This window comes from Patagioenas fasciata, chromosome 7 (genome assembly GCF_037038585.1).
Source record: "Patagioenas fasciata isolate bPatFas1 chromosome 7, bPatFas1.hap1, whole genome shotgun sequence".
Taxonomy (NCBI): Eukaryota; Metazoa; Chordata; class Aves; order Columbiformes; family Columbidae; genus Patagioenas; species Patagioenas fasciata.
The window spans coordinates 23,080,642-23,093,378 of record NC_092526.1 but is presented as its reverse complement, the minus strand read 5'-3'; the positions used below and the strand labels follow the sequence as shown (position 1 = coordinate 23,093,378).

The window sequence follows — 12,737 nt, the reverse complement described above, 5'->3', positions numbered from 1 at the left end:
ATACAGTGTTTCATTCTCATAAGTTCTTTGAGACCAAGCTGGGAGATGCCTGCTGCTGGAGAGCCAGCAGGAGCTGTGGAGCGTCTCTCCCGTAGTGAGACCTGATGTTCGCTGCTCACTTGGTGCATGTGAACAAGCAGGACCCCAATGCATTTCCACTGCTCACGCATGGGGAAATGTTGCAAGACCATTTTCGTCTGTAAGCCTTCTCGTTAACAGAACTATATTTTGCATTTTGGCGCACCCCTGGGTTAGAAGGGAAGACTGTAAATATTTTAGGGGTTTTAAGTGTTACTACAAACTGTGCAGTATTCTAATAGCTGCTTGCAAAATTCTCCTTCATTTGGGAGCGACTTCTAAGTATCGTTACTGTATAACTTTTAATGTTTAATATTAAGACATCTTGAGAGGATTTTAAAGATACATTTTTTTCCTCTGTTGATTTTTGTGATGAGTCAGAAAATAGTTTTGATGCCCCTTCTGCCTCTCATTTTCTTGACCTCCAGCTGTTGTCCTGCAGCTGTAACAGATGAACACTGCACCTCCTAGGGTCTCACTGGCAGCACGAGGGGAAAACAGCCCTCGGCGAAATTCCATGGGAGACATGCTGTGCTCCATGTGCAAAGCTGATGGATCAAAGATGCACACTAAGAGGGGCGGGGGGGGGTGTTCAGCTTCTGCAGAGGAGTAAGATTTGCCTTAACTAGATTTACCCTCTAGGAATGCAGTGTCAGTGTGCAAGAACACTGGGTCTTCCCACTTCCTCAATGTCTGGACTGTATTTTTCAGACTTATACTAAAAGGATACCAAAATGAACACACAAAAAAACGCAAGGCGGAAGCGATCAGCTGGCAAGCATCTAAGGGATGCATTTGTATTCGTGTCTCAGAAGTGCAGGCATGATAACGTTCAGGTGCTCGGGCAGAGCAACAGAGCGGGCAGGCTGTCCAGGTTCCCACCTGAGGAGGACTGACAGTTTGCTTTCCCTCCTCCCCTCCATTTTTTTCCTTCATTCAACCAAGGAATATAAGCACCTATTGCTGCAGCATTTGAGTGCTATTTTGCAACAGACACACACAACCCAGAGTACAGGCTTTTCTGGTATATACATTGCATCTTGCTACTATGGCTCTCCTAATCTATTTCCAAGTGCGCTGCTCTCAGTGAATGGCTGCCTTTTGTTACTTTTAAAATCTTCCTGTTATTGATGATCCTGCGTAAAGTCCCTGCCTATACGCAAGCAGGCTGCCTGACCGCAGGGATGTCAGTGCTGTCCGTCAGCGTGCAAGAGCCCAGCCCGTGTGCATGTGTGTGTGAACACCTCTGTGCCCCTGAGGAGTCTGGTCATATCTCCTACACCTACCCAGGTGAGTAAAGTGAAGGTTCATATGGCCACCAGGTCAGGCTGTGGGGGTATTCTGATTCAATCACATCTCATATATGGCAAGGGGTACCATTGTATTTTTCAGCTTTGCTTTTTCCAACAGTTTTAGATACCTCATGTGGGGAAAGTACTATCTTTTAAAGAATATGTTCTATATTTGGTAATGATTCGAGGCATGAATGTGTCTGAAGGAGAAATGCTTTTCAAGCAGCATGCTGCGGGCTCAAAGGTTCCTCAACAAATTCTGCCGGGCTCTGCCTCTGAGCCGTGCTGGTCTCTCACCACCCTGAGCCTTGAGGGATCAATTCAGGAACTTCTTGAGACAAGGCACGATATTCTTCAATGGCCCCTTTCTTCTCTGGAAGAAAGATACAGGGAAATGCCAGAGAGAATTAACAACATAGATGGATGGGTGGCAAGGCTTGAAAACCGTACAGAGAGGAATGAGAGAGGAGCACTGTCCCACAAGGAAACAATTACTAATACTGCACAGGTGGAATTGCAAAAATTGGTTTTGGTCTTTTTTTTTTTTTTTCTCATATAGCCCAACCTTAAAAAAAAAAAATATTAAAAAAAAGGTGGAAAACCAAATCTAATTAATCTCCAGCCAGTATCTTGGCAATAGCACTAGTTGGGAATGGCTTCTATTAACACCCAGGCTGGAGAGCCCAAGTTGGCTGTAATGCCCGGGGGCTGTAATGGTCTGCTTCCTACACACAGGTGTGCATGGAATGGTCCCAAACGGCGAGTGTGGGCCAGGCAGCGGCATGTCCTGTGTGGGCTTTGCAGCAGTCCCCACTCAGATACTGGAGTGCCCAAGAGGACACAGAGTTGTTGAAGAATTCAGAGCCACTCCCACCATTAACACCTGGAGTTGTTTCCCCTCTCCTTAATTGCAGATGCATGGTCCAGGCAGAACCTGGGCTGGTGCTGCTTGAGAGCTGTGTTCGTAGCTGCCTTCTGCTTCCCAGGACCTCCTGTGGCAGAATGCAAACCCCCCTCTCTCCCCCCACCTCCTTCAATATGGAGGGAGTAGGCACATCTCCCTGTCTCTGCTACTTGAGGCTGACGGCTTCTTTTGTTTGGCCCAGAGCACCCTGGCTAGGGCCATTAGGAGAAGGGAGTGCCGAGGCGCCAGTGAGCCGCTGGGCGCCTGTGACCAGTGTGGGGGGTGTTTGGAGGCTTCAGGGGCGCCCCACACACGGTGTGGGGGTGCAGAGAAGCTTCTGGAATGCCTACAGTCAGGTCTGATCAGCCAATAAAAACGGGACTCTCGTCGAGACTGAGCCAGTTGTTGCCGGTCTCTCGGAGCTACGAGTAAGATCCTGCTGCTGAGACCCCGCCTCCCCGGGATGGAGACCCCGCTTGCCTTGCCGCCACGTGCGTAAGTAAAACACTCGCACAATTGCGAGTGTATTATAAATTTACACTCGCGGAATCGCGAGTGTACGCTTTACCTTTATCTCTCTAAGAATAATCCAGAAACCGTATTCAGGCAAGTGTGTACTCCTCTGGGACTCGAGGGTGGTTCCAGCATAGTTTTGGGTGAAGCCACGTGTATGTACTCTGTGGACCACCTGTTGTACTAGTTGTTACCCCTTAATAATTTTCCTCAACTGATACCCGAACCTATATTTAAGTCACTTTTGGAGTGTTAAAACCCTGTTTCTCACTGGTTTAATAAAAGTTGTTTTGGACCCTGTTGTCCCTTAAATCAGCCTCGGGGTGCCTCCGTGACACCTCCAATGATGCTGGATGGCAGCAATTTGCAAGTTGTGAAGGCATGTGTATGTGGAAAATCTACAACAGGAAGGAAAAACATTTTCCAAAGAACAGAATGAACAAAAAAGAATGTTGTTCCATTTTTCTTTGAGGTGGAAAGGTGGTAAAAGGGAGGATGGATTTGGGTTCAGAAAATGGGAGTTTAGTTCTTGGTTCTGCTGCGAGCTCTGGCAAGGTTCTTGATACTCCTGCACATCTCATCCATTTTGTGAAATGGGAATAATGTCTTCCACAATCAACAGAAATTTTATGAGGAGAACATCCTCAGCGGACTGAGTCCTCCCAGAGGGAGGTAGAGCGGTACCACAGGGAGTTCTCTGATTTCCATAAGGGGCACTGCTGAATTAGATAAGCAACAAGCCAGGATTTCAAACAGTTTTGGAGTTGAACAATGTTGGTATCCCACAAAGAGTAAATATTTTCTATTGGGAGATAAGGCTATTTTGTTTCTCACAGTGTAAACAAGAAAATATTTGTCTTTGTAGATTAGCTGCAGCAACGAAAATACTTCGCAGAGGCACTAGCTGGGAGTTCTCAGATTGCGTTAATACATCCCAGACTGGAAGGGGAAGCTGAATTAAAAACAAGATACCGGGCAGGTTGAGGCCTTTTTGCTCAGGATAGAGTAGGTTATGTTCTCTGTGAAGTCTCGTCTCTGCTTATAACCATCACACTGATGACCTGTGTATCGAATGTGGAAAAATGGTAGATGAACTGATGAGAAAATGGGAGAAAGGGGCATTAGCTCACTGTCATATTGGCTGCCCCTCGTTTTTGATGCACAAGTGGCTGCCTCTCTGACCCTGGGGGAAATCATTGACATACTTTAATTCCTATTGATTTCTATTTGACGAACGTAATATCTAACTCACACTTTTCACAGAAGCCAAACTGGAGCTCTTTATGCTGACTTGCACAGAGAGTTTCTTCTCCCCATGGAAAGCTCAGAGGCAGATTACAAAGTTTCACAGATCATTTTGAAAGCCCTATTTTTTTATTCTGCAGCCTCAGAAACGTGCTTCCAGCCTGCCTCCTTCAGTGCCTGAGAACCATGGGAATAAGGAAACATTTTCTGACTACAGCACTTCCAACTAGGACCACTATCATGAATTAGAGAACTGTGAGGGTCTGGGTCCCAGAAACTCAGAAATCAAGCATGTGTGTTTAATTTCTAGTCCATGCAGAGTCTTAGTGCCCTGGGGTCTAAACTCCTTAGGGAACAGTAACTAAAAATAAGCCAGCTTTCTCCCTCTGGACTAGAATTAACTTGCAGATTTAATTGACCTGTTTTATTGCAGATGTTTATGTTGAATTGTCCTGCCACAGGAATTATCATTCATCCAGGAAATAAAATGGCTCCAGTGACTAATTTGAGTGTCACATAAAAAAGGTAAGAGTACTGCCAAATTTCTATGGTTTTATGACACTGGTCCCTTATACTGTTAAAATGGAAGTCAATTTGTTAAATATTTACTTATTCAACTAACATGCTGTTCTGACTTCCTCTCTATATCCTTCAGTAATGAATGACAGAACACAAAACGAAGGCTCCTTGTCTTATTTATTTTAGTGTAGGAAAAACAGGCGCTGACAGGTATAATGTACTGAAGAGAAGGGGTATTTTTTTCCCATAAAATTACAAAATGTAGCTAGTTTAGGAGACTGTAACTTGATTTTATTGCTCCAAGCCTTGGAGATTCTTATTATTGTGCTAGGTCATTATTATTCTCTTAGCAACAAAAGATTTAAAAAAAAAAAATAGTTCATTAAAAATCTCTCAGGTTAACCTCACACACATGTAGCAGCAAGAATAATAATAATGCCACATGCATCCCTTTGTCACCCTGTGACAAGAATGGACACTTCTGTTTTACTTGGAGTTAACCTTCTGGGGAAGAAGAGGGGAATAGCAGGATTTGGCTGCTGAATTCTTTCATTATCTCTCCTTCCTTTGTGTGGGGTGTGAAGGACTGTGACTCAGAGCGCTGCCAGACATGGCTACGAGCATCCAAAGCGGTCTCTGTGCATTGATTGCCTCAGCACCTACGAGCAAGATTGCTGAGCTTGAGAGCCAAGTTTCCTTGCTGCACAACATGAAGAAGAATAAAACGTTCCTGGATGATATTTTTAGAGATGTGAACGTGCCTAGCAAAGGAGGGTCTGAAGTGTACAGTGCAGGAGAGAGGTATAGATGAAGAAGGATGAGTTACTGTGACCAGACAGGTAGTCATGTAGAGGGGATTCCAAATGCTGCAGCACCAGAGTTTGTCCTTGATGAATATGTAGTTCAGGGGTGAAGTAAACAAACCTTGTCAAATGTGCCCCAGCTATGAACACGGAGAAAATGTGACTGAGACAAGTGCTACAGTGGGTATCATGAAGACGGTGTGTTTATTGGTACATTGTGCAGCAACCAGTTTGGACACTCCCTTGCTTTCAGTTTTCCTTTAGCATCCAAGCAAGATGCCAAAGATGTGTGGCACTGGTGTGCGTGTCTCCTGCAGACCAGCAAAGCCGAGGGCCCCCGTGCCGCGCCGGCAAGGGACAGCAGTGCTGAGAAGCCAACTCCTTCCTCCACCTGTGTCTTCTTTATGGACACCACAGCTTTATTACAGAAAAATCTAGAAAGTGGATGAGCCTAAGATGGTTTTCCCTCACCACACTTCTGAAAATAGCTAGACCCTTGGACATCAGTGATGTGACAGGTTAGGAAATGGGATGAAAGACTTTTTAACAGCACTGGATTTTGCTAACTTCAACAAGACCAAAGTCCTGGCTGCCACAGCATGAAGTTTTTCTCCAGAGTTCAAGAACCTGAAGATGCTGTTTTCTCTTTGTCTACTGTGCTGCATGCAGATCACTGAGGCTCTGGTGAGAACATCTCATGGGGCCTTTGAGAACACATTCTGGTCCTCCCTTTCATCTTGGGTTTCAGATTATCAGGTTTGAGAAATCTGTATTTAAAAAAGTATCTTTTTTTCTCCAGAGTCAAAGAGCAAACATTGAGTATGTGATCCTCAGAGCTGGGCAGCTACAGCATAGAAATCCAGCACCAACCAGTGGAACTGTGAGCTATGGATCTGATGGGTCTTAGTTTCCCTCGGCTGGTATCTTGTTTGGATTGTCTGAGGTCTACATAGCTGGGAGCTCTGACTGCAGCTTTTCTTGTGGGTGAGTATTCATAACACCTTTCATCTTTGCAGCTTTCTTGGTGTTTATTAAGGGCTTAACTCAAACTGCAGTGGGTCTCTCTTCTTAGCAGCCTGTTTTCATGAAATCTATAGGAATTTAACATTTTTGGCCTTCTATTACTCTGTCAGATGTGGTTAAAATTTACTACTGTTTGTTCTTGTTGCATCTCTCGCACAAGGTGCAAGTAGGTACATGCATATATGTGTGCACACATGCGCACAGAGACTTATTTTACATACAGAGAGATAATGATCTCAAAACTCCTTTAATTTCTGTAAGAATTCAGGCCAGGAAAAAAAGTACTGTAATGCTTTTTCTTTGGGAGAAGAAAAGGAGTATGAACTCATTTTTTCTTTCTATGCAGCAGACAGAATATTCAATTACCACATGTATTGCTGAAAATCTGACACTACTATTGTAAAGTAAAAGATATAGTGGGATCCTTGTCCTGGCATTGCATATTGATGGTTATGCACAGCACTCATGCTTCGCCTCCAGCGCCCGAGTGGTCCTGCTGAGACTGAAGAATGTGCACGGTCTGTATGCTTGCCACGAGATCCTGTCTCCATTATATCTTTTGGAGTTTTGCCATGGAAAGGAAGGCATTTTACCCTTCATTTGTAAGTAATTAAGGTGATAGTGGAGTTTCTGAGTTTTCCAGCTTTGTGAAAACAAACTAATAGCGATGATCCACTTCAGTAATTCAGATATTAATTGACACGAGAGAGAAACAATACATTAAAAGATAATTAACTTTTGTTAATTAATTTTTAGAAATAGGAAGGACACCTGCAGCAAGTGCAGTGCAGACATTTGCAAGTGTCATCAGATTGGGAAGCCTGTGCAGTAATTCTGAAATGAAAACAGGTCAAAAGGACCAAGAGTGAGCTGCAGCATGGTCTGAGAAGTAGTGTGAACTATGCGATTGCTGGTGAGGTGCAAAAAAGGCAATGAAGAGGTCAATTAGCAGTTAAGAAAATGTCTATTGGTGACGTAAGTCAGCACCATCAGTGTGTTAATTATTGCCATTTTAAAGCCTCAAATGTGCCTCTCTCAGGCTTAAGCCAAATTAGATTGATGATTCTTTTACTGAGGCATTTCTTAGATAAACTTTAATTAATATTTTTTCCCCTGAAAAGCTTTTTCTATGTCCAGAACCGGAATTTCAAATCTCACGCAGCTTTCTCTTCCTTGGTATTTGTGATGCAATTCCACTTGTCTGTGGTATTGCAGGAAAGTAGGGTGAACATGTCTGTGACCATTGTGCTGTCCAATTAAACATTGACTTTTCTGCAACGGACACAGAAAAACCTGAAATGAACTCCAGAACTTTCCACCTTCTCTTTCAAAATTAACAAGCAGAAAGGCACAAACCTAATTTGTTCCGTTGCTCTTGATGCTTATGTCTACTTTAATGAAATTATACTTGTAGGAAAAACCGCAAAGGCTTTATATGCCACCGTGGACATGCCAAAACCCTGTTCCACAACTGGGGTTCCTTACAAGGGACTGAGAATGGATCAGGCACCTCGGGGCCATCCAGTCCAAGCCAACCAGTCGAGAGATGGTCTGGGCTGTTTTTTTGTTTGTTTGTTTTTTCTTCCCAGAAACAAAAACCCCTCCCACACCTAAAGATATGTAAGAGTATAGAGCTGTCATCCAGGCTGATCAATCTCCTTTACATAGAAAATTGGACACTTACTTGATCCCTTGTTGTTCAGACCACCGTCACCCTCTGGCCCTTGGGCTGCTCACCAGCCACCCTGGGCCGCGCCAGAGCCAGCACGGGATGTGGTTCCGACTGCAGCCTCAGAATTCCTTCTCTTAGAGCGAGCCACAGGGTCCTGCTTGACCTTGCTGCTGGAACTGGAATTCAGACTGAGACTCCTAAAAATATGTCACTTCATTCCTCTAAAAAATTTTCTTTCAGAATTCGTAACTCCTGCAATTACGTTTTCAATTTTTCAGTAAACATATGTCCACAATGTCCTACCTTTCTATCAGTACTATTGAAATGCCAAATTGAAAGAAACACAGAATTCCACTAAATAAGAAGTATATAACAAGAGACTTTTTTTTTCCTCTCAGGTGAATTTATCTACATGTCAATTTATTTCCATTCCCATTTTGTGACAAGCTATGGAGAAGGATTCTTAGATGTCATAGTACTGATTCTGCAAGTCATGGTTATGGACTTCTCCCTCTGAAAAATTATTCAAGCCTTACCTAAAGGACCTATGATTTTTTTCCCCCCTAATTATTTCTGTAATTAAATTGTATCTGTTGTGATGACCTTGAAGGATAGGAATTAAGCATAGACAGAATAATGATGGGGCCTAGAGGCAGTAACTTTCAGGAAGCCTGAAAGAAAGACATATGTATTTCTCATTTAAGTGAGGTGACATGAAAGTTGTCTACAGCAATTTACCTGCTCAAGGGCAAGTTGTCAGCTATGTATGTATGTCTTTTTCCTCCCACCTCTCTCCAAATGGGAAAGAGACTAGATGAATGTTTCCTCTTTGTAAGAAACAAATTTTGTTACTGAAAGAAGTTCTTACTTAGATGGAATAAGCTGCAAATTGAATAAAAAACACCCAAATTTTGCAGACAAGATATAACTAACATATTCTTTATTTATTTGTATACACAACTAAAACCAAGACAATACAGTTAATGGCAAAAAACCCCTCGTGCAAGTACATTGAAATGCTTCTCCTGTCTTAGTCACATAGTTTAACATAAGAAAGAAAAAACCAGCAGAATTAGTCTTCTCTGACATATTAATAAGGATGGAGCCTGTTTACCAGTCAAATATTAGATGTCCCCATGGAATGTGACAATTTGCAAAGTATACACAAACTATCATCCAGGGAGAGTTGCAGCTGTAACAAATGAGGAAGAATTTCTGACTAAAAGGGAACATGACTTATTTTGTCCTAATTGCTTACAAAAAATTTACAAATACAATGACTAGGCTAGAAACTATGTTCTAGAGGACTGTCCTCACACATTGGCATGTGTAGAGCCTGGAAGGAGTTTCTGTTGGCCCCATTCTTTGGAGACCTGTCATGTCTGTTGATGCAGTCACAGCCTTTAGATTTGTGTACAGACTGGGTTGTTAGGCCGCTTGTTCACAGGTTCTTCTGACTGTGGGTGGGTTGTGTGTCCCAGACCTCCCGTGAAGTGCAGAAAGTGGCATGTTCCTGCTGTGAATGCTCTGCAGTCCATTCGTTTGCTAGGCCTCTCCTTAACCCACCATAATCTTCCACTAGATGTGAGTGGATCAGCGGAATCAAATGTCTGCCCTGCTAACAGTTGGATCCAGGCACCACAGATTTCTCTTTGACCCCTCTTTAATGGAGTCATTTCAGGCAGAAAACTAGTATTTTTAGAATTGCTTTCCTATTTAAAACAACCAAAAAAGTGCTCTTCTAAAATCCAATTCCGCTTTTAGTAAATACGATTTGTCTTTTATATGGTTACACTCGGATACCACACACTTTTGCAGCAGACTGTAGAAATGCCTTGGTATTTCAGATGCTCTTGAGTACTGTTTGGGCTCCTACAGATGCCAGAAATCCTGGATATTGACAGGCACTTTACACAAATGTAGTCAAAAGCAAGTCCTGGCCCAGTCTAGCAAGCCTGACATTCTGAATTAATCAACTTGCGGCTGCTGAAGGGAGTCCTACCTCTCCTCATCTGCTCCCACCCGTGGAGCCCTGTACCCCACTGCTTTTTTGAGTTTGACTCAATTTAGCTTGCAATGCAGGGAACAGTATTTTTGCAGGGTTTGTTTTGTAGCAGTTGTCTAAGTTGATTAACTTATGGTGAGGTCAATGAGCTATTAGGTTGGCTCAGCTTCTGGTCAAACCACACCTACTGCTCAAGCCTGCTCCCGCCTTGCCAAATTTGTGCTCTTGCAGCCACTCATCCAGGCTCAGGAGGTGCGTGCTGGGGGATGACGCAGGACGCCAGGCAACACCCTTCTCTGACCACTGCTGCTTCCTCGCTGATTTTACACCAGGCAAGGACTCATTTCTCTCTTGATTTCTAAAGACATGAACTCAAGACATGTAACTATCTCCAACTACTACCAGCTGCCTCAAGAAACCTCAGAAGGGAACCTCCTGTCAGTCTTTCTTGTGGCCCTACATAAAGACCCCCCCATATTCTTAAGCAAATGGGCCCATATGTGACGCAGGAACTAAGAGTGCGATGTCTAGGACTAGTAGCTATTGTTCCTGTTTGCTAAGACAAATTCGAAAGGAAGGCAAAAATTCAGAATGAAGTTGAATTCTAGTATGTTTAACAGGTCTGATTCAGAACCTTGTAATTATTTTGGGTTTTGTAGTACTAAGTACATGTTTGGCACTTTGAAACCAAAACATATGGCCCTTCAGATGCTACTGAAATTTTAAACAGATGACTAAAGTAAAAGAAGGTACCTCAATTTCAAAATGATACCTTCTCTGAATTTTTGGTTTCTGTGTCCTAGTTACTTTTTCAGGCATGAGTTTTACAGATACTTCTGCTTGTTGTTGCTTCAGTAAAGGCTATGTTTTAAGGCAGCTTGTTGAATCAAATCCCTACTGATTTTTCAATGTCATTTTAAACGCAGCCTTTCAAAACTAAAGCAAACCAAGTCTAGAGCTTTTCCCAGTTGTACAGAACACACCACAGTAGAGCATGTTCCTGCCAGTCTTGTCCAGTTGTGTTCTAGGTGTCAGCACGGCAAGCCCAGCACTTTACAGAGGAACTCAGTAACACAGATATGAAAACTGGATGGGACCACATACCAACGACCCTGAAATAATACATTTCTTTATATAAATGCAGGGTCACCAATAGAAGGGGACTACTAAAGGCAGAAATAATATAACTCAGAAGTTTCAAAGGAGTATACAGATAGAAAAGACATTTCCACATATAGCAGCCACTGTGCTGGATGAAAGTTCTGTCAGGTGCTGTGCTTCCTTCGGAACTTGTACCAAACTGATGCCCTCACAGAGATCGAGCTCCAAGACTTAAACCAATGAGATACAAGTGATAGGGGGCAAATGCGGCATTGACATTACAACCAAACTAGAGGGTAGATGTCAGTTTGAGCATTCTTTCCAATTTGCATTTTATTTAATCTTTCAAAACCTTCCCTGAAGTTTCATCAGAAGCTGGCAGGCATCACTTCCTCTCCTGAACTCTACCACTACTTACTGCAAAGGCTGCATCTCGGTTCTGAAACAGCTGCATTTTGGTATCTGGCGGAGGTATTCTCGTTACGTATAGACCGGTATTGCTTTCTCTGTATCTACACAGCTCAAATTACAACACAATGTTTTCAGCAAATGGACTGAGAATTTGTCCCAGGACCCGCAGTTTACCAGAAGCAGCCTAGAAGCAGGCGACAAGAGTGTAAAAAGAAGAGGCTCTTCAATAATAAACTGGTCACGGTTAGTTTATTCAGATCACATATTGATACAGTACATCTGGTGGGTAATCTCAAGAAAGAGGAAACAACAGCTCCTTTAATTGGGCATGGAGCTCAGTCTCAGCAGGGATGGTGCACAGTGCTCACTCAGCAGACCAACACCTAACAGAAACTTCACCCAGCATGGATATGTCAATCTCCCTGCTGCAAACAGGATTCTTCTAGTGAATGTCTTGATGCTAGTATATTGATAAAGGAAAGCCTACAAATAATGTCTTATTTCCTTGCTTTTTAAAATTTTGCTTCTCATGGGATTTTTATCCTCACTGGGAAGTAGTAAATACACACAGTTTCTTCTTATTACCAATCACTTTCTTTTTAACATTTCCAAGTCTCTTCTTTAGATCCCTTTTGCATAATAGCATACCTTTTTTGCAGTTTTCTTGTAATTAATCTTATTTTAAAATAGTCTATTAATATTCTGTTACGTATTGCTTCTTTTTTATCTGAATTTAATATTAACATCATTGTCCCTCCTTAATTGTAGGTACTGGACTATAAAAAGTTGATCCTCCACTAGTGACACCTATTTACATATGAGTTTCATTGCACTGAAAAACTCCTAATATAAAAAACCAACCCCACTATTGATATTTCAAATCCTTCTGTCCTAGAGCATTGCAGTTATGTCCCAAGCCTGCAATCAGATCCACACAGGTAAACAACTCTCTTGCCAACATCTCACTGAAGTCATAAAGCTCCCAACGTACACCCAATTGCAGAAGACCAATATTCATATTTAGTCCTAGATAATATAATCTTCCTAAAGCAAAAACTTATTGATAATGTTTGGTGATACCCCACTAATTAGCAAGGGCCATTTTTTTTACTGTCATTCCCACTTTCCCAGCATATGAATGGGAGTTATTTCTCCTATGGATCAATCTTTA

The 12,737-nt window shown here is 42.6% G+C and overlaps 1 long non-coding RNA gene across 1 annotated transcript; it reads left to right on the top strand.

Annotated features, from left to right (window-relative positions):
* The first annotated feature begins 975 nt into the window (after positions 1-975).
* LOC139828432 (uncharacterized) lies at positions 976-12,203 on the top strand. Its single transcript, XR_011740003.1, has 4 exons — positions 976-1,368; positions 4,466-4,557; positions 6,154-6,338; positions 8,448-12,203. It is a non-coding gene; the product is annotated as an uncharacterized lncRNA (long non-coding RNA).
* The last annotated feature ends 534 nt before the right edge of the window (positions 12,204-12,737 follow it).